This window comes from Pongo pygmaeus, chromosome 19 (assembly GCF_028885625.2).
Source record: "Pongo pygmaeus isolate AG05252 chromosome 19, NHGRI_mPonPyg2-v2.0_pri, whole genome shotgun sequence".
NCBI classification, from domain to species: Eukaryota; Metazoa; Chordata; class Mammalia; order Primates; family Hominidae; genus Pongo; species Pongo pygmaeus.
In genome coordinates, this window is record NC_072392.2 from 20,685,505 (window position 1) to 20,705,072 (window position 19,568).

The window sequence follows — 19,568 nt, forward strand, 5'->3', positions numbered from 1 at the left end:
CTTTAAGGAAGCTCCTCCCATCACAGGTGCAGAGGCCTAGAAAGAAAGAATGGTTTTGTGGGCCCAGCCTGAAGTGTGCCCTGTGCCACTTAGGGAGGCTCCAGCTCCAGACATGGCTCAAAGGGCCCTAGGGACAGCTTGGGCCACAGCCACAGAGGGTGCAAGCCATAAGCCTTGGTGGCTTCCATGTGGTGTTAAACTTGTAGGCTTGCAGAGTACAACAGTGAATGAGGCTTGGCAGCTTCCCCCTAGATTTCAGAGGAAGTATGAGAAAGCCTGGGTGCCCAAGCAGAAGCCTACAGCAGGGCTGGAGCCCTCAGAGAGAACCTCTACTAGCACAGTGTTGCCCAGCCTCAGGTATTCCTTTATAGCAATGCAAGAATGGCCTAACACATCCAGAAAGCCTCAGGACGTTTGGCCAACAAGCTAATAGAAGCTAGTGTGTGGGACAAAGCACCATGTGGCAAACACCTGAGTAGAAAGAGAAAACCTCCGAAGAGGTGGAATAGTGGAAATGTGGGGTTGGAGGCCCCACACACAAAATCCCCACTGGGGCACTGTTTAGTGGAGCTCTGGGAAGAGAGGTTAATGTCCTCCAGGCCCTGGTACAGCCACTGGCAGCTTGTACCCTTGTGCCCAGAAAAGTGTGACAGGAGCGACAGGAGCTGAACCTTGCAAAGCCACAGGGGAGGAGCTGCCCAAAGCCTTGGGAGTCCAGACCTCATGCCAGTGTGCCTGGATGTGGGACATGGAGTCAAAGGAGATTCTTTTGGAATTTAAGTATTTTTTGGTTTGTTTTTGTTGTTTGTTTTTGTTTTTTGTTTTTTTGAGACAGGGTCTTGTTCTGTTGTCCAGGCTGGAGTGCAATGGTGTAATCTTGGCTTACTGCAACCTCCACCTCCCAGGCTTGAAAGATCCTCCCACCTCAGCCTTCTGAGTAGCTGGGACCACAGGTGCACACCACCATACCCAGATTATGTGGGGATGAAGTTTATACATATATATAATATATATTATATATGTGTACGTTTATATATAATATATTATAGATATTTATCTATAATATATTAATATTAATATATAATATTAATCTATAATATATTAATATTAATATATTATATATAATATTAATATAGTATATATAATATTAATATGGTATATATTAATATTATATATAATATTATGTGTGTGTATATATGTGTGTGTGTGTGTGTGTGTATATATATATATATATGTATATGTGGAGATGAAATTTAGCTATGCTGTCCAGGCTGGTCTCAAACTCCCGAGCTCAAGTGATCCACCTGCCTCAGCCTCTCAGTGCTAGGATTACAGGCATGAGCCACCATGCCCAGCCTGGAGCTTTAAGATTTAATGACTGCCCTACTGAGTTTCTGATTTAATTGGAGCCTGTAGCCCTTTTCTTTTGGCCAATTTCTCTCTTTTGGAACAGGAATGTTTACCCAATGCCCGCTTCCCCATTGTATCTTGGAAGTAAATAACTTGTTTTGATTTTACAGGCTTATAGATGGAGGAAGGAGATGAGTCTTAGATGAAACTCTGGACATGGACGTGGGACTTTGTGTTAATGCTGGAATGAGTTAAGACTGTGGGACACTATTGGGGCCAGGCATGGTGCCTCATGCCTGTAATCCCAGCACTTCGGGAGGCCAAGGCAGTTGGATCACTTGAGGCCAGTTGGTCAGACCAGCCTGACCAACATGGTGAAACCCTGCATCTACTGAAAATACAAAAATTAGCCAGACACGGTGGCGCATGCCTGTAATCTCAGCTACTCAGATTGCTGAGGCATGAGAATCACTTGAACCCAGGAGGCAGAGATTGCAGTGAGCCTGAGCCAAGGCAGCGCCACTGCACTCCGGCCTGGGCGACAGAGTGAGGCACTGTCTAAAAAAAAAAAAAAAAAAAAAAAAAAAAAGACTTTGGGAGACTATTGGGAAGGCATGATTGTATTTTGCAATGTGAGAAGAATATAAGATTTGGAGGGGCCAGGGGCAGAATGATAGAGTTTGGATGTTTGTCCCTGCCCAAACCTCATGTTGAGATGTAATCCCCAATGTTGGAGGTGGGGCTTGGTGGGAGGTGCTTGGATCGTGGGGGCAGATTCCTCGTGGCTTGGTGCTGTCCTCGTGATAGTGAGTTCTCCTGAGGTCTGGTTAAGTGTGCAGCTTCACTGGTGCAATGCTCTCTCTGCTTCTGCTTTCCCCATGTGACATGCTGCTCTCACTTCCCCTTCCACCACGAGTAAAAGCTCTGACACCTCCCCAGAAGCTGAGCAAATGCTGGTGCCCTGCTTCCTGTACAGCCTGCAGAACCGTGAGCCAATTAAACCTCTTTTCTTTATATTAGGTTGGTGCAAAAGTAATTGCAGCTTTTGTATTAAAAAAAAAATAGCAAAAACTGCAATTATTTTTGCACCAATCCAATAAATTGCCCAGCCTCAGGTATTCCTTTATAGCAATGCAAAAATGACCTAACACATCCAGAAAGCCTCAGGACACCTGGGCAACAGGGGAATAGAAGCCAGGGTGTGGGACAGAGCATTGTGTACTGAACACCCGAGTAGAAAGAGGAAACCTCTGCTGGGTGTGGTGGCTCACACCTGTAATCCCAGCACTTTGGGAGGCTGAGGTGGGTGGATCACCTGAGGTTGGGAGTTCGAGACCAGCCTGGTCAACATGGTGAAACCCTCTCTCTACTAAAAATACAAAAATTAACCGAGCATGGTGGCGCATGCCTGTAATCCCAGCTACTCGGGAGGCTGAGGCAGGAGAATCGCTTGAACCCGGGAGGCGGAGGTTGTGGTGAGCCGAGATCATGCCATTGCACTCCAGCCTGGGCCACAAGAGCCAAACTCCATCTCAAAAAAAAGAAAAAAAAAGAAAAAAGAAAACCTCCAAGGAGGAACCCTGTAGAAAACTGCAACGTGACACGTGTTCACTGCACGTGGCACAAGCCGGAGAAGAAAATGTAAATAAAGCCTAGGAACAAAAACTCAGAGCCCTAATGAGTAAGTCTGGATTTGCAGGAGAGGGGAAAGACACGCTTGGCACTCACAGCCTCACTGAGTACATTTTCTCCACCTAAGTGAGTCCACATGTTAATTTACTCATTGGGGAGCAGCCAGCACAAAGCCTGTCCTCCCCAGTGATATGAACACCCTGGCCAGGCACATGCAGCCAGCAGTGCATCCTCACTGGGGCCATATCCATGGCTCCTGTGCTCTGTGACTCTGCTCCTGCCTGGGTAAGGCTTCTGTCCCCACAAAGACCACCACTGTTCTGCTTTTCTCCCACTCTGGGTAAGTTTTGCCTATTCTGGAACCTCCTATTCATGGGCTCATACAATATGTTTTCCGTTGGGAACTATGTTCTTTTTGTGCAGTGTGAGGCTGTGTGTGCCAGCGGTGCTTTTATTGCTGAGCAGTGTTCCATTGTGTGCCTGAGCACAGATTGCTTTCCATTCTGCTATTGGTGGAATCCTGGGATATTTCCAGTTTGGGGATACTATGAATGAAGCTGCTATGAACATCCTTATACGAATCTTCTGGTGAAGTCATCATAGCATTTGGAGACCAAGTTTTTGCCATCATTTATTCAGAGCCTAAAGGACCAGAGGAAAAATCTGCCCAGGGTCATACAAGGCTGAGAAGCCCAGTAAAGCACTCTCTGACATCAGCGACTCAGGTCCTTTGGTCCTGTGCCTGGCTTGGACGGAGTCAGGCTTGTTCAACGTTCTCGCCCCATCACCTCAGGTTCCCCATATCCCATTTACAACATCAGGATTAGCTCCCAGGCTTCAGTGGGGTGAAGAAGGGGGATTGGTTTTCCTGTTTCACTTTTAGCCTGGGCTTAGGCTATGAGCAGGTCAGAAAGGGGCAATGAGGCTGGGTGCGGTGGCTCATGCCTGTAATCCCAGCACTTTGGGAGGCCAAGGCGGGTGGATCACCTGAGGTCAGGAGTTCAAGACCAGCCTGGCCAACATGGCAAAACCCCATCTCTACTAAAATACAAAAATTAGCCGGGGGTGGTGGTGCATCTCTGTAATCCCAGCTACTCGGGAGGCTGAGGCAGAATTGCTTGAACCTGGAGGCAGAGGTCTCAGTGAGCTGAGATCGCGCCACTGCACTCCAGCCTGGGTGACAGAGCGAGACTTCATCTCAAAAAAGAAAAGAGGGGGGGTGGCGAGGAGGGCAATGAGATCATATTTCCCATGCGCTGTGTGAACACTGGTGCTCCATGAAAGGGCCACGTACGCCAAGCAGCCCCAAACGCAGAAGGAGCTGAGAAACCAAAGAACAAGGCACACACATCCAGTGTGTCAGCAAAGGGTGGTTTATTTGGGGAATTTAAGGCAGAAGCATGGTCTTGGGTGACAGCAAGACAGGTGTCCACACTCCCAGACCCAGGGCTTGTACACCATGGAGAAAGTGTGTATTGCTCTACAGAGACCATGGCAGCAATCCAGAACAGGCAGGAATGCTGTGCATCATAGCCTAGAATTTGTGTGATCATCATCACACAACATCACACAACATCACACAACATCACACAACATCACACAACATCAGGGTTGACAAGTTCTCACACTAAGGACAGGAAATTAAGTTCTTTCTCACACTAAGGACAGGAAATTAAGTCCAGGCCCTTTCATGGAACACCAGTGTTCCATGTTGTTCCTAATTAAGTGTAGGAATCAGGAGGCATTCCTGGGACTGGAGCTAATCAGAGTCAACACGGCAGGTTTGCAGCCCAAATGGTCACTTTGTCTCTGCAGTTGGTGTCTCCCTTCCCCTCTGAGTCTCATTATCCCCATGTGCAAATGAAGGGGATTAAGGCCACTCTGGGGCTCATTCTGGGCCTAATGGTCTCTGAGGTTAACCATCCGTGATGGGTAAAGTGAAGAGGGGTGTCTTTCCCCTCTGCTTGCTCCAGTCACTTGGCCCAGAGGCCTCCCTCCAAGTGAGCTCCAGGAGGGCTCCTGCATACTCCTCTCCGGAACACAGCTCCAAGGATGCCATGATGGTCAGTGTTTTAAAATGTACCTGGTAGTTGCTTTTTATACAAATATGGCAAGGCTTACAGATCTGGAGACATTTGCCATTTAAAACCAGTTACTTGGGCTGGGCACGGTGGCTCATGCCTGTAATCCCAGAACTTTGGGAGGCCAAGGCTGGTGGATCACCTGAGGTCATGAGTTTGAGACCAGCCTGACCAACATGGCAAAACCCTGTCTCTACTGAAATACCAAAATTAGCCCGATGTGGTGGTGGGTGCCCATAATCTCAGCTACTCGAGAGACTGAGGCAGGAGACTCACTTGAACCCCGGGAGATGGAGGAGGTTGGGGTGAGCTGAGATTGTACCACTTCACTCCAGCCTGGGCAAAAGAGCAAAACTCCATCTCAAAAAGGAAAAGAAAAGAAAACTAATTACTTGGCCAGGCACGGTAGCGCACCCCTGTAATCCCAGCACTTTGGGAGGCTGAGACAGGAGGATCACTTGAGCCCAGAAGTTTAAGACCAACCTGGGCAACATGGCAAAACCTTCTGTCTACAAAAAATACAAAAATTAGCCAGGCGTGGTAGCGAGTGCCTGTAGTCCCAGCTACTCAGGAGGCTGAGGCAGAAGGATCACTTGCACCAGGAGGTGGAGGCTGCAGTGAACTGTGATTGTGCCACTGCACTCCAGCCTGGGTGACAGAGTGAGACTGTGAGGACCCCACCACAAAAAAAAAGAAAAAAAAATAGTTACAGTTCTCAAGAGGAGGGAGCACGCCACCCCATGCAGGGCCATGCAAAGAAGCACTGAGGTTGGCCAGAAGGCAGGAGAGAGGGGAAGGCATGGATAAAAGACTTTATTAGGTTTTCTCTGGAAGGAATGGGCAAGGCAAGGTGAGTAGGCTTAGGGTTGGTTAGTTTGAATAATTTCTGCAGGCTCTGAGGTGTAGGGTGTCCCAAGTTGTCTGTTACCTGGCCCTGGGATGATCTGGGGTGCAGAGGAGCTACAGAGCCAGCCAGGCTGTGGAACTCCTGGCAGGGTTTCCGGTAGGCACTGCTCACCTCTCCTCTGCCTTCCCAGAGCTTCACTGCCAATGAGCAGAAAGTCGAAGGAATTGGGAGAGTATCTGCAGAGACCCATCTTAAACTATGTACAGGCTTCCAGAAGACAGTCGTTTGACTGGAGACCAAGTTAGGCTTGGGTTGGAGAGGGCCGGGAGAAAATGACAGTGAAATTTGTTTTTCCACCAAGAGACATAGTGCCTCTGTTGGGAGGTGGGGGAGCTTCTACACTGAAGTGGGTTAATCTCTGAACTACTCCTCTAGGGCTGAGGCCCCCCAGCCATGCATGATGCCCTGAGCAGAACGGTCTGACCAGGAGAGGGCACCAGAGCACAGTGCGGGTCAAAGTTGCTAAAGCCCACACCACGAGTGGCCTGGGTCTCTGGGGATCCCCTGGAGTGGCTGTGGATTGTTGAGCCTGGCAATATATTGTGCATCACTTTTTTTTTTTTTTTTTTGAGACGGAGTCTGCTCTGTAGCCCAGGCTGGAGTACAGTGGCAGGATCATGGCTCACTGCAACCTCCGCCTCCTGGGTTCAAGCTATTCTCCTGCCTTGGCCTCCTGAGTACCTGGGATTACAGGCATGCGCCACCACACCCAGCTAATTTTTGTACTTTTAGTAGAGACGGGGTTTCACCATGTTGGCCAGGCTGGTCTCGAACTCCTGACCTCGTGATCCACCTGCCTTGGCCTCCCAAAGTGCTGGGATTACAGGTGTGAGCCACTGCACCTGGCCTACTTTTTTTTTTGAGACAGAGTCTCACTCTGTCACCCAGGCTGGAGTACAGTGGCATGATCTCAGCTCACTACAACCTCTATCTCCCAAGTATTCTCCAGCCTCAGCCTCCCAAGTAGCAGGAATTATAGACATGCACCACCACACCTGGCTAATTTTTGTATTTTTTGTAGAGATGAGGTTTCACCATGTTGGCCAGGCTGGTCTTGGACTCAGGTGATCCAGCTGCCTCAGCCTCCCAAAGTGCTGGGATTACAGGTGTGAGCCACCACTCCTGGCTTTTTGTTTTTTGTTTTTTTTTTTTTTTTTGAGATGGAGTTTTGCTCTTGTTGCACAGGCTGGAGTACAATGGCACGATCTCAGCTCACTGCAACCTCCGCCTCCTGGGTTCAAGCAATTCTCCTGTCTCAGCCTCCTGAGTTGCTGGGATTACAGGTGCACACCACCATGCCCGGCTAATTTTTGGTATTTTTAGTAGAGATTTTGGCTAATTTTTGGTATTTTTAGTAGAGACGGAGTCTCACCATGTTGACAGAAGTTCAAGGCTGGTCTTGAACTCCTGACCTTGTGATCTGCCTGCCTCGGCCTCCCAAAGTGTTGGGATTACAGGCATGAGCCACTGCACCTGGCCCGCTTTTTGTATTCTTTTAAAATAGAGAAGTGGTTTCACCATGTTGGTCAGGCTGGTCTTGAACTCCTGACCTCAAGTGATTCTCCTTTCTTGGCCTCCCAAAGTGCTGGGATTATAGATGTGAGCCACCATGACTTTTTGTATTCTTTTAAAATAAAGAAGTGGTTTCACCATGTTGGTCAGGCTGGTCTCGAACTCCTGACCTCAAGTGATTCTCCTGTCTCGGCCTCCCAAAGTGCTGGGATTACAGGCGTGAGCCTGTGCATTAGATTTATCTGATTTCAAAAATCTCAAAGACCCAGGAAGTGCATGAATTAGTATGACAAAAGATTCCCCCACCATGCGAATATTTGAACCCTAGAAAATCTGAGCCAGGGTTGGGCGTGGAGGCTCACGCCTGTAATCCCAGGACTTTGGGAGGCCGAGGTGGGCAGATCACGAGGTCAAGAGATTGAGACCATCCTGGCCAACATGGTGAAACCCTGTCTCTCTTAAAAACACAAAATTAGCTAGGCGTGGTGGCACGCGTCCGTAATCCCAGCTACTCGGGAGGCTGAGGCAGGAGAATTGCTTGAATCCAGGAGGCGGAGTTTGCGGAGAGCTGAGATCTCGAGATCTCGCCTTTGCACTCCAGCCTGGCGACAGAGCAAGACTCCATCTCAAAAAAAAGAGAAAATCTGACCCAGGTGTGACCTCACAAATCATCCATCCAAAATGTCCATTCTACGGATAGGGAACCCATGATCCAAAGAATAAAGCTTGTCCAAGATCAAACTGAAGCCCAGGATTTGGGAATAGAAACCAAGGGGCAAGGAGGTAAATGGGATGTCCATCACTTATTTATTTATTTAGAGACGGAGTTTCGCTGTTGTTGCCCAGGCTGGAGTACAGTGGCGCGATCTTGGCTCACTGCAACCTTCGCCTCCCAGATTCAAGTGATTCTACTGCCTCAGCCTCCCAAGTCACTGGGACTACAGGCAGGTACCACCACACCCAGGTACTTTTTTTGTATTTTTTGTAGAGACAGGGTTTCACCATATTGGCCAGGCTGATCTTGAACTCCTGACCTCAGGTGATCCACCCACTTGGGCTCCAAAGTGCTGGGATTACAGGCGTGAGCCACTGCGCCCAACCTGGGTCACTAATTTCAGGGGCTGGAAAATCAAGCACAGGCTTATTCCTCCCTCGGTGCCTGGAGTGCCCTCTAATGGCTAGTTCAATAACCGCCTTGAACATCTTAAGGTAAGACAAGACATAGTCATGAATATTTAAAGTCCTTCACTGCTCTCCAGGAACCTCCCCTCCTTCATTAGTGTACGTGTTGGGGAAACATACACATCACTGAAATTTAAGTGCCATGATGATGAACCTTTTTTTTTTGAGACGGAGTCTTGCTCTGTCGCCCAGGCTGGAGTGCAGTGGCATGATCTTGGCTCACTGCAAGCTCTGCCTCTCGGGTTCACGTCATTCTCCTGCCTCAGCCTCCCGAGTAGCTGAGACTACAGGCTCCCGCCACCACGCCCGGGTAATTTTTGTATTTTTAGTAGAGACAGGGTTTCACTGTGTTAGCCAGGATGGTCTCGATCTCTTGACCTTGTGACCCTCCCGCCTCGGCCTCCCAAAGTGCTGGGATTATAGGCGTAAGCCACCACGCCCGGCCGAACCTTTTTTTTGAGACAGGGTTTGGCTCTGTCTCTCAGGTTGGAGTGCAGTGGTAAGATCATAGCTCACTGCAGCCTTGACCTGCCGGCCTCAAGCCGTCCTCCCACCTCAGCCTCCTGAGTAGATGGGACGACAGGAGCACACCACCATGCCTGGCTAATTTTTGTACTTTTTCTAGAAACAGAGTCTCTCTATGTTGCCCAGGCTTGTCTCAAACTCCTGAGCTCAAGCCATCTTCTGGCCTTGGCATCGCAAAGTGCTGAAATTATGGGCGTGAGCCTGGCGAGGATGAATATTTTGTCTGCTTTGTTCAGGATAGTGGTCTCTGTGTCCATGGCAGTGACCACACCCATGCATAATAGACAATGAATAAATACTTGCTGCATGGCGGAATGAATCAAGTACTCACTCTGCACACAGCCCCATTCCTGGATTTTTGAGGTGCTTCAATCAACAGACATTTACCAGTGGCTTTCTGTGTGCAACATACCATGAAGAGAGTCATGGAGTCAGAAAAATTTTAAAGCCACTGTTCATGTCCTAACAGAGTTGCCGTTTATTAGCGTACACGACGTACCATAAATCCTAAGTGTAGAGATAACATGGCAAAGATGAGAGGGGTGAGCAAAACCATGGCGGCGAGCCACACAGGCAGACGGACTGCAGCCATGCTCCGGGGCCTCCCGGGGAGATGGGGTGCACGTCCAGGTGGGAGAAGTCGGCTTTCAGAACAGGAGAAGGGATGGCTTTCCAGGGCTGGGGCCAGTGCCCTCCTCATTTTCCATCTCTCAATTCCGCATTCTTCCTCCTCACCCGAATTACTGAATTCCCGAATTACTAAGACTCGCCTCTCCCGGGGAACTCGGTCGCTGTCCTGCCCACCTCTCTGATGGCTGCTCCCATCCCTGGCCACGTCCACCTTTGGATGCTTCTTGCCGTCACACAATCCCACACCCAGCTGCGCAACTGAGCACTCACAGTGTTTAGAATCCTGCAGCCGCTGCCCCAGGCTTTGACTCCACGGGCTGAGGCCTTTAAGGACATCAGCAGCACCGAGCCAAAGGAGCGCCGCCCACCCAGCCAGAGAACACTGATGCAGGGAGATGGAAACAGAACTTAGTTACTGAAACCTTGTTTACACAAAAATACTCTAAGAGAACTCATAGATGGGAGGGAGTTGAGTCTTGGCTGCGGAAGCAGGCGAAAAGAGACGTAAACCGATCTCCAAGGACTGTGGAGCGGTTCTGGGCAGGTGGCACTGTGGGAAGAAGACAGGAGCAACGGCTAGATGGAAGGCAGGCGTGCTTTGAGTGTGGCAGACAGCGGGAGACCGGGTTCAGCAGGACCCTAGGGGTTCCAGGTCATGTCACAGCTTTATTAAGATATAATTCAGCCCGGACGCTGTGGCTCACGCCTATAATTCCAGCACTTTGGGAGGCTGAGGCGGGCAGATCACCTGAGGTCGGGAGTTCGAGACCAGCATGACCAACATGGAGAAACCCCATCTCTACTAAAAAATACAAATAAAATTAGCTGGGCGTGGTGGCGCATGCCTGTAATCCCAGCTACTTGGAAGGCTGAGGCAGGAAAAGAGCTTGAACCTGGGAAGCGGAGGTTGCGGTGAGCCAAGATCGCACCATTGCACTCCAGCCTGGGCAACAAGAGTGAAACTCCGTCTCAAAAAAAATATATATATATAATTCATATACAATTCATCAACGTAAAGTGCGCAGTCAATAGTTTTTAATATATTCACAGAGCAGAGCAACCATCAACACAATCAATTCTAGAACATTTCCATCACCCCAAACAGGAACTCTGTCCTCATTAGTCGTCATTCCCAAATCCCCCACGTCCACTGCAGCCCTAGACACCACTAATCTACTTCCTGTCTCTAAGATTGCCTATTATGGACTTCCATATAAATGAAGTCGGCCGGGCGCAATGGCTCACGCCTGTAGTCTCAGCACTTTGGGAGAACGAGGAGGGTGGATCACCCGAGTTCAGGAGTTCGAGACCAGCCTGGCCAACATGGCGAAACCCCATCTCTACTAAAAATACAAAAATTAGCTGGGGGTGATGATGGGTGCCTATTATCCCAGCTACACGGGAGGCTGAGGCAGGAGAATCACTTGAATCCGAGGGGCAGAGGTTGCAGTGGACCGAGATCGCGCCACTGCACCCCAGCCTGGGTGAAAGAATGAAACTCCGTCACACACACACACACACACACACACACACATAAATGGAGTGATACACATGGTCCTCTGTGACTGCCTTCTTTCCTTTGCATGTGCTTCCAAGGTTCATCCATGTTGGAGCATGGATCGGTATCTCATTCCTTTTCATGGCTGGAGAATAGTCCAGTGTAGGATAGACCACATTTGGTTATCAGTTGATGGACATTTGGGTTGTTTCCACCTTTGGCTACCATGAACATACCATGAATGTTTAGGTACGAGTTTTTGTGTGCATATATATTTTCATTTTTCTTGATATAATCTAAGTGGAATTGCTGGGTCAAATGGTGACACTGTTTAGTTTGGGAACTGCCAGACTATCTCCCAAAGGGGCTTCAACACTTCACATTCCCACCAACAGCATTTAAGGGTTTCATTTATCAACACTTCTCCAACTTCTTGCCAACACTTGTTATGACTTGTCTTTTTTTACTATACCCATCCTAGTGGGTGTCAAGTGGCATCTCATTGTGGTTTGGATTTAGACTTCCATGATGACAATTGATACTGAGCATCTTTTCATGGGTGTTGGGCAGTTTGTTTGTGTGTGTGTATATGTGTATATATATACATTTTTTTTCGAGATAGCATTTTGCTTTTGTTGCCCAGGCTGGAGAGCAGTGGTGCAATCTCTGCTCACTGCAACCTCTGCCTCCTGGGTTCAACCAATTCCCCTGCCTCAGCCTCCTGAGCCTCCCGAGTAGCTGGGATTACAGGCATCTGCCACCAGGCCTGGCTAATATTTTGTATTTTTAGTAGAGACGGTTTCAACACGTTGGCCAGGCTGGTCTCGAACTCTTGACCTTAGGTGATCCACCCACCTCGGCCTCCCAAAGTGCTGGGATTACAGGCGTGAGCCACTGTGCCCCGGCCAGTTTGTATATTTTCTTTGGGGAAATTTCAAATCTTTTGTCTATTTTTAAAATTCAGTTATTTGTCTTTTTATTATTGCATTGTAAGAGTTCTTTATATATTTGATATGTTTGGGTCACAGGGGCAGATGCCTCATGAATGGCTCTGTGCCCTCCCCATGGTAATAAGTGAGTTCTCACTCTGTTAGTTCACTTGAGAGCTGGTTGTTAAAAGGAGCCTGGCACCTCCTCGCCTCTCTCCCACTCTCACACTTGCCATGTGATGTGCCTATTCCCTCTTTGCCTTCTGCCATGATTGTAAGCTTCCTGAGGCCTTCTCAGAAGCTGAGCAGATGCGGGTGCCTGCTTGTACAGCCTGCAGAACTGTGAACCAAATAAATGTCTTCGTAAATTACCCAGTCTCAGGTATTTATTTATAGCAGTGCAAAAAGGACTAACACAATATTCTAGATATGAGTTCCTTGTTCCTTGTCAGGTATATGATTTGCAAATATTTTCTCCCATTATGTGGGCTGTCTTTTCATTTTATTGATAGTGTCCTTTGAAATACAAAAGTTTTTAATTTTCCTGAAGCCAAATGTATCTATTTTTTATTATGTCGTTTGTGCTTTTGGCATCATATCTAAGAATCCAAGCTCACAAAGTCTTAGCCCTGTGTTTTCTTCTAAAAGAGTTACAGTTTGGGCTCTTACATTTTGGTCTTTGGTCTATTTTGACTTAATTTTGTACATGACATGAAGTGGGCATACAACTTCATTCTTTTGCATGTGGATATCCAGTTATCCCAGAACCATTTGTTGAAAAGACTATTATTTTTCCACTGAATGGTCTTCACAGCCCTGTTGAAAATCAGTTGACTATAGATACATGAATTTATTTCTGGACTCTCAAATTTATTCCATTGATCTATATGTCTATCCTCATGCCAGTACCACTGTCTCTTAGTTACTGTTGCTTTATAGTAAATTTTGAAATCCAGAAGTATGAGTCCTCCAACTTTGTTCTGTTTTCAAGATTGTTTTGGCTATGCTGCTGCATTGAGTACCCACACAGATTTTAGAACCAGCTTGTCAGTGTCCACAAAGGATCCAATCATTATTTTGATAGGATTGCATTGATTCTCTACATCAATTTCAGATGTACCAACATCTTAACAATATTCCCACCCATGAAAGTGGAAAGTTTTATTTAGGTCTTTCTAAATTTCTTTCAATGAAGTTTTGTAGTTTTTAGAGTATAAATTTTATACTTCTCTTATTAAATTTATTCCTATGTACTTTACTATTTTGAGGATATTTAAAATGTAATTATTTTCTTAATTTTATTTTTGAATTATTCATTGCTTTTTTTTATTTTTAATTCTTTTTTTTTTTTTTACATTTTTTTAAGAGATGGGATCTTGCTATGTTGCTCAGGCTGGTCTTGAACTGCTGAGCTCAAGCAGTCCTCCTTGGCCTCCCAAAGTGCTGGGATTATAGGTGTGAGCCACCACACCCAGCCCATTGCTAATATGTAGAAATACAATGGATTTGGCTGGGCACAGCGGCTCATGCCTGTAATCCCAGCACTTTGGGAGGTGGAGGCCGGGGGATCAAGAGGTCAAGAGATCAAGACCAGCCTGGCCAACATGATGAAACCCCGTCTCTACTAAAAGTACAAAAATTAGCTGGGCGTGGTGGCGCTTGCCTGTAGTCCCAGCTACTCGGGAGGCTGAGGCAGGAGAATTACTTGAACCTGGGAGGCAGAGATTGCAGTGAGCTGAGATCGTACCACTGCACTCCAGCCTGGTGACAGAACGAGACTGTCTAAAATGTAATTTTAGACAGCAATGGATTTTTGCTTGTGCTTTTAGTGTCATATCCAAAAAAATCATTACCCAGGTCAATGTCAAGGAGCTTACCCCTGTGTTTTCTTCTTCCGTCTCCAGTCTTAGGTTTTTGTCTTTAATCTATTTTTAGTTGATTTTTGTACATAATGTGAGGTAAAGTTCCAGTTTCATTCTTCTGCATGTGGATATCCAGTTTTCCCAACATTGAAGAGATTATCCTTTCCTCACTGTGTTTTCTTGGCATCCTTGTCAAAGATAAGTTGACCATAGATTAGTGGATTTATTTCTGGGTTTTCTATTCCGTTCTATAGGTCTATATGTCTGTTTTATGCCAGTACCATACTATTTTGATTAATGTAGCTTTGTAATATATTTTGGGTTTTTGTTGCTGTTTTGTTTTTGAGATAATGTCTTGTTCTGTCACCCAGGTTGGAATGCAAAGTTGTGATCATTGTAACCTCCAACTCCTGGGCTCAAGCAATCCTCCCACCTCATCCTCCTGGGTAGCTAGGACGTAGGTGCATGTCACTATGCCCAGTTTAAATTTTTTGCAGAGACAGGATCTTTTTATGTTGCCCAGGCTGGTCATGAACTCTTGTAATATATTTTGAAAACAAGAATTGTGATGCCTCTAGCTTTTCTTCTTGCTCAAGATTGCTTTGGCTATTTGGGGTCTTTTGTGGTTCCATATGAATTTTAGGATTTTTTTTCTATTTCTGTAAAGAATGCCACTGAGGCTGGGTGCAGTGGCTCATGCCTGTAATCCCAGCACTTTGGAAGGCCAAGGTGGGCAGATCACCTGAGGTCAGGAGTTCGGGACCAGCCTGGCCAACATGGTGAAACTCCGTCTCTACTAAAGATACAAAAAATTAGCTGGGTGTGGTGGCGTGCACCTGTAATGCCAGCTGCTTGGGAGGCTGGAGCAGAAGAATCGCTTGAACCCAGGAGGCAAAGGTTGCAATGAGCCAAGATCGTGTCATTGCACTCCAGTCTGGGCTACAAGAGTGAAACTTCATCTAAAAAATAAATAAATAAATAAAAATAAAAAATAGGCTGGGTGGCCGGGCGCAGTGGCTCATGCCTGTAAGCTCAGCACTTTGGGAGGCCGAGGCGGGTGGATCACGAGGTCAGGAGATTGAGACCATCCTGGCTAACATGGTGAAACCCCGTCTCTACTAAAAATACAAAAAAAAAAATTAGCCAGGTGTGGTGGTGAGCGCCTCTAATCCCAGCTACTCAGGAGGCTGAGGCAGCAGAATGGCGTGAACCTGGGAGGCAGAGCTTGCAGTGAGCCGAGATCGCGCCACTGCACTCCAGCCTGGGCGACTGAGCAAGACTGTGTCTCAAAAAAAAATAGGCTGGGCGCAGTGGCTCATGCCTATAATCCCAGCACTTTGGGAGGCCAAGGCAGGCGGATCACCTGAATTCAGGAGTTCAAGACCAGCGTGACCAACATGAAGAAACCCCATCTCTACTAAAAAATAAATAAATAAATAAATAAATAAATAAATACAAAATTAGCCGAGTGTAGTGGCACATGCCTGTAATCCCAGCTACTCGGAAGGCTGAGGCAGGAGAATCTCTTGAACCCGGGAGGTGGAGGTTGCAGTGAGCCAAGATCATGCCATTGCACTCCAACCTGGGTGACAAGAGTGAAACTCTGTCTCAAAAAAATAAAAGAAATACAATAAAAGAAAAAATAAATAAACTTTCCTCTCCTTAACCCACTCGTGTATGTGTCGTTAATCTTCTTGTATGAGATGACAAACCCCGTCTCTACTAAAAATACAAAAATTAGCTGGGCATGGTGGTGCACGCCTGTAACCCCAGCACTTTGGGAGGCCAAGGTGGGCGGATTACCTGAGGTCAGGAGTTTGAGAACAGCCTGGCCAACATGGTGAAATCCCTTCTCTACTAAAGATACAAAAAATTAGCTGGGCGTGGTGGCGCATGCCTATAATCCCGGCTACTTGGGAGGCTGGGGCAGGAGAATCACTTGAACATGGGAGGCAGAGGTTGCAGTGAGCCGAGGTCACACCATTGCACTCCAGCCTGGGTGACAGGGCAAGACTCTGTCTCAAAAAAAACAAAAAAAAAAACCAACTCTTGCATGCAAGTCATCAGGGAGGTCGGGTCTTAAGCATGAGCTGCCTGATTCTCCTTATTTGGCACCCTGCAAATAAATGCCCTCCTTTCTCCCTATGCAAACCTCAGTATAGATGTTTGACCTCACTGTGCCAGGCAAGCAGACTCCAATTTTGTCTGGTAACACTATTCTCTATTTGACTTATTTATGTTTTAACCTTTATTATTATTTCTGCTAACTTTGATTTTAGTTTGTTCTTTTTCTGGTTCCTTTAGGTGTTACATTAATTGCTTATTTAAGACCTTTCTTTTTTTCATATAGGCATTTATCACTACAAACTTTCCTCTTAGTATGTTGTGTTACGTTTTTTTATGCGTCTTGAGATACTGTAAACCAAAAATAAAATTCTAAGCCCCACAACTGACTGAATGGATCCCTCCTCTCAGCCAAGGAGATTCCAAACTAAACTTGAGAAACTAGTTCAGGCCATTATGGAAAGGGGGTTGGACATGACTCATTATGACCTCCTCCCTTTGGAATTCAGGCACAACTCCCAGCATTAACATTAAAACAGAGATCTTAAGACTGACAAAATAGTCTCTGTAGCAATAAAACCTTGACGCCAAATTCTAACCTGACCCTAGTATAGCATCACATGACAGATAGCAGGCCCCGAAAGAAATTAAAATATTTTACTTCAAAATATATTTCTTTGCCATATTTTGAAATGGCCCTGCAATGCTGTCTCTTGTGGGGAGAGTTCTCATTCTGTAAAGAATCCCCTTCCTTTTCCAGGTCTTTTTCTAATCCTGAAGAAATTAGCTGAGAGTCTAGCACCTTTTAAACGTCTGTATAGGAAACATTTGCCATCTATTGCCTCTACAGGTAGCCACCTATGAGACTTCATCTACATAATAAGAACCTTGGTCTCCAGGACCTCTTTTTTTCTTTTTTTTTTTGAGACGGAGTCTCACTCTGTTGCCCAGGCTGGAATGCAGTGGCTCGATCTCAGCTCGCTGCAACCTCCACCTCCTGGGTTCAAACAATTCTCCTGTCTCAGCCTCCCAAGTAGCTGGGACTGCAGGCACATGCCACCATGCTGGGCTAATTTTTGTATTTTTAGTAGAGATGGGCTTTCACCATATTGGTCAGGCTGGTCTCAAACTCCTGACCTCGGGTGATCCACCTCGGCCTCCCAAAGTGCTGGGATTATAGGTGTGAACCACCACGACCAGCCAGTCTCCAGGACCTATCTTAACTTGGAGTCTCCTTTCTATTGATTCCAGGTCTTTGGATAATAACTCTTTCAACCAATTGCCAATCAGAAAACCTTTTAATCCACCTATGACCTGGAAGTCCCCCATTTTGAGTTGTCCTGCCTTTCTAGACCAAACCGATGTATACCTTACAAGTACTGATTGGTGTCTGTCTGTAAATTCTGTCCCCCTAAAATGCATAAAACCAAGCTGTAACCTAACCAACTTGGGTACATGTTCTCAGGGCCTCCTGGGGCTATGTCATGGGTCATTGTCCCCACATTCGGCTCAGAATAAATTTCTTCAAATATTTTACAGAGTTTGGGTTTTTCATCAACAACATATTTTTAAATTTTTATTTATTTTTAGATGGAATCTCTGTCACCCAGGCTGGAGTGCAGTGGTGCCATCTCAGCTCACTGCAACCCTGCCTCCCGGGTTCAAGTAATTCTCCTGCCTCAGCCTCCTGAGTAGCTGGGACTACAGGCATGTGCCACCATGCTTGGCTAATTTTTGTATTTTTAGTAGAGACAGGGTTTCACTATGTTAGTCAGGCTGGTCTCAAACTCCTGACCTCAAGTGATCTGTTTGCCTCGGCCTCCCAAAGTGCAGGGATTACAGGCATGAGCCACTGCGCCTGGCCTTCAACAATATTTTTAAATTCCCTTTTGATTTATTTGACTCAGTGATTGTTCAAGGGTATGTTGCTTAATTTCCATATATTTGTGACTTTTCCCATTTTCTTGCTGTTATTGATTTCTAGTTTCATTTCATTGTGGTCAGAAAAGATGCTAGTAATGATTTCAACCTTCTTAAATGTGTTAAGACTTGTTTTGTGATCTGACATGTGATCTATTCTGGAAAGTGTTCCATGTATGCTTGAGAAGAATGTGTATTCTGCAGTTGAGTGGAGAGTTCTGCGTGTGTCTGTGAGGTACTGATCTATGATCTATAGTGTTGTTAGAGCCAGCTTTTTTTTTTTTTTTTTTTTTGGAGGCAAAATTTCAATCTTATTGCCCAGGCTGGAGTGCAATGGCGCAATCTAGGCTCACCGCAACCTCCGCCTCCCGGGTTCAAGTGATTCTCCTGCCTCAGTCTCCTGAGTAGCTGGGATTACAGGCAAGGGCCACCGTGCCCGGCTAACTTTGTATTTTTAGTAGAGATGGGGCTTCTCCATGTTGGTAAGGCTGGTCTCGAACTCCCGACCTCAAGTGATCCGCCCGCCTCGGCCTCCCAAAGTGCTGGGATTACAGGTGTGTGCCACCGCGCCTGGCCTGAGCCAGCTTTTTATAGGTCTTCTGTATGGATGCCCTATGCACTAATGTATGTGGGGTATTGAAGTCCCCTCCTATTATTGTATTACTGTTAATTACTCCCTTTAGATCTGTTAATACTTGTATTATATATTGAAGTACTCTGATATTGAGCTCATATATTTATAATTATTATATATGCCTACTGAATTGACCTTTTGTCATTATATGATGACTCCTTGGCTGTCACTCTGCTCTTGCATTTACTGATATGCTTGCACTCACGTGGTTTTATGCTACCAGCTCGTCTCAAGGGTTTTAGGGCCCGCTCATTGCCATTGCACAGTGTGTAGCAAAGGCATCTCCTACCTCTGCCCCGGCCCTCTGAAGGGAGGTACTCCAACATTCCTGTGGTGCTAGGATTCCTCCTGGCACACACCTGGCTGCTTTAGTAAGTGGTGAATCTTCTGGGGCCTCTGTGGTGTGACCTCACCTGGTGGGTTTACCAGCCTTACACAGCATCATCCACCTGAGCATGCTCATGTCGCTGAAACTTCTCATCCCTTCTCCCACTGTCTCTGGCAATGCGGGCCTTTTTAACCTCACTTAGTTTGGGTAATTCCTTTTGCCATGCTTCTAGGTGCTAGTGTAGTTACATGATTTGTTTAGTTTTGTTTTTTTTGAGACAGAGTCTCGCTCTGTCACCAGGCTGGAGTGCAGTGGCGTGATCTTGGCTTACTGCAACCTCTGCCTGCCGGGTTCAAGCGATTCTCTTGCCTCAGCCTCCAAAGTAGCTGGGACTACAGGCACGCACCACCAAGCCCAGCTAATTTTTGTATTTTTAGTAGAGACAGGGTTTCACCATGTTGTCCAGGATGGTCTCCATCTCTTGACCTCGTGCTCTACCTGCCTCAGCCTCCCA

General features: G+C 46.6%; 1 protein-coding gene across 1 annotated transcript in view; it reads right to left on the reverse strand.

Annotated features, from left to right (window-relative positions):
- Nucleotides 1-19,568, reverse strand: part of LOC134738716 (uncharacterized) — a 70,873-nt gene that overhangs the window by 41,323 nt on the left and 9,982 nt on the right. The gene's annotated exons all lie outside the window — the stretch shown is intronic.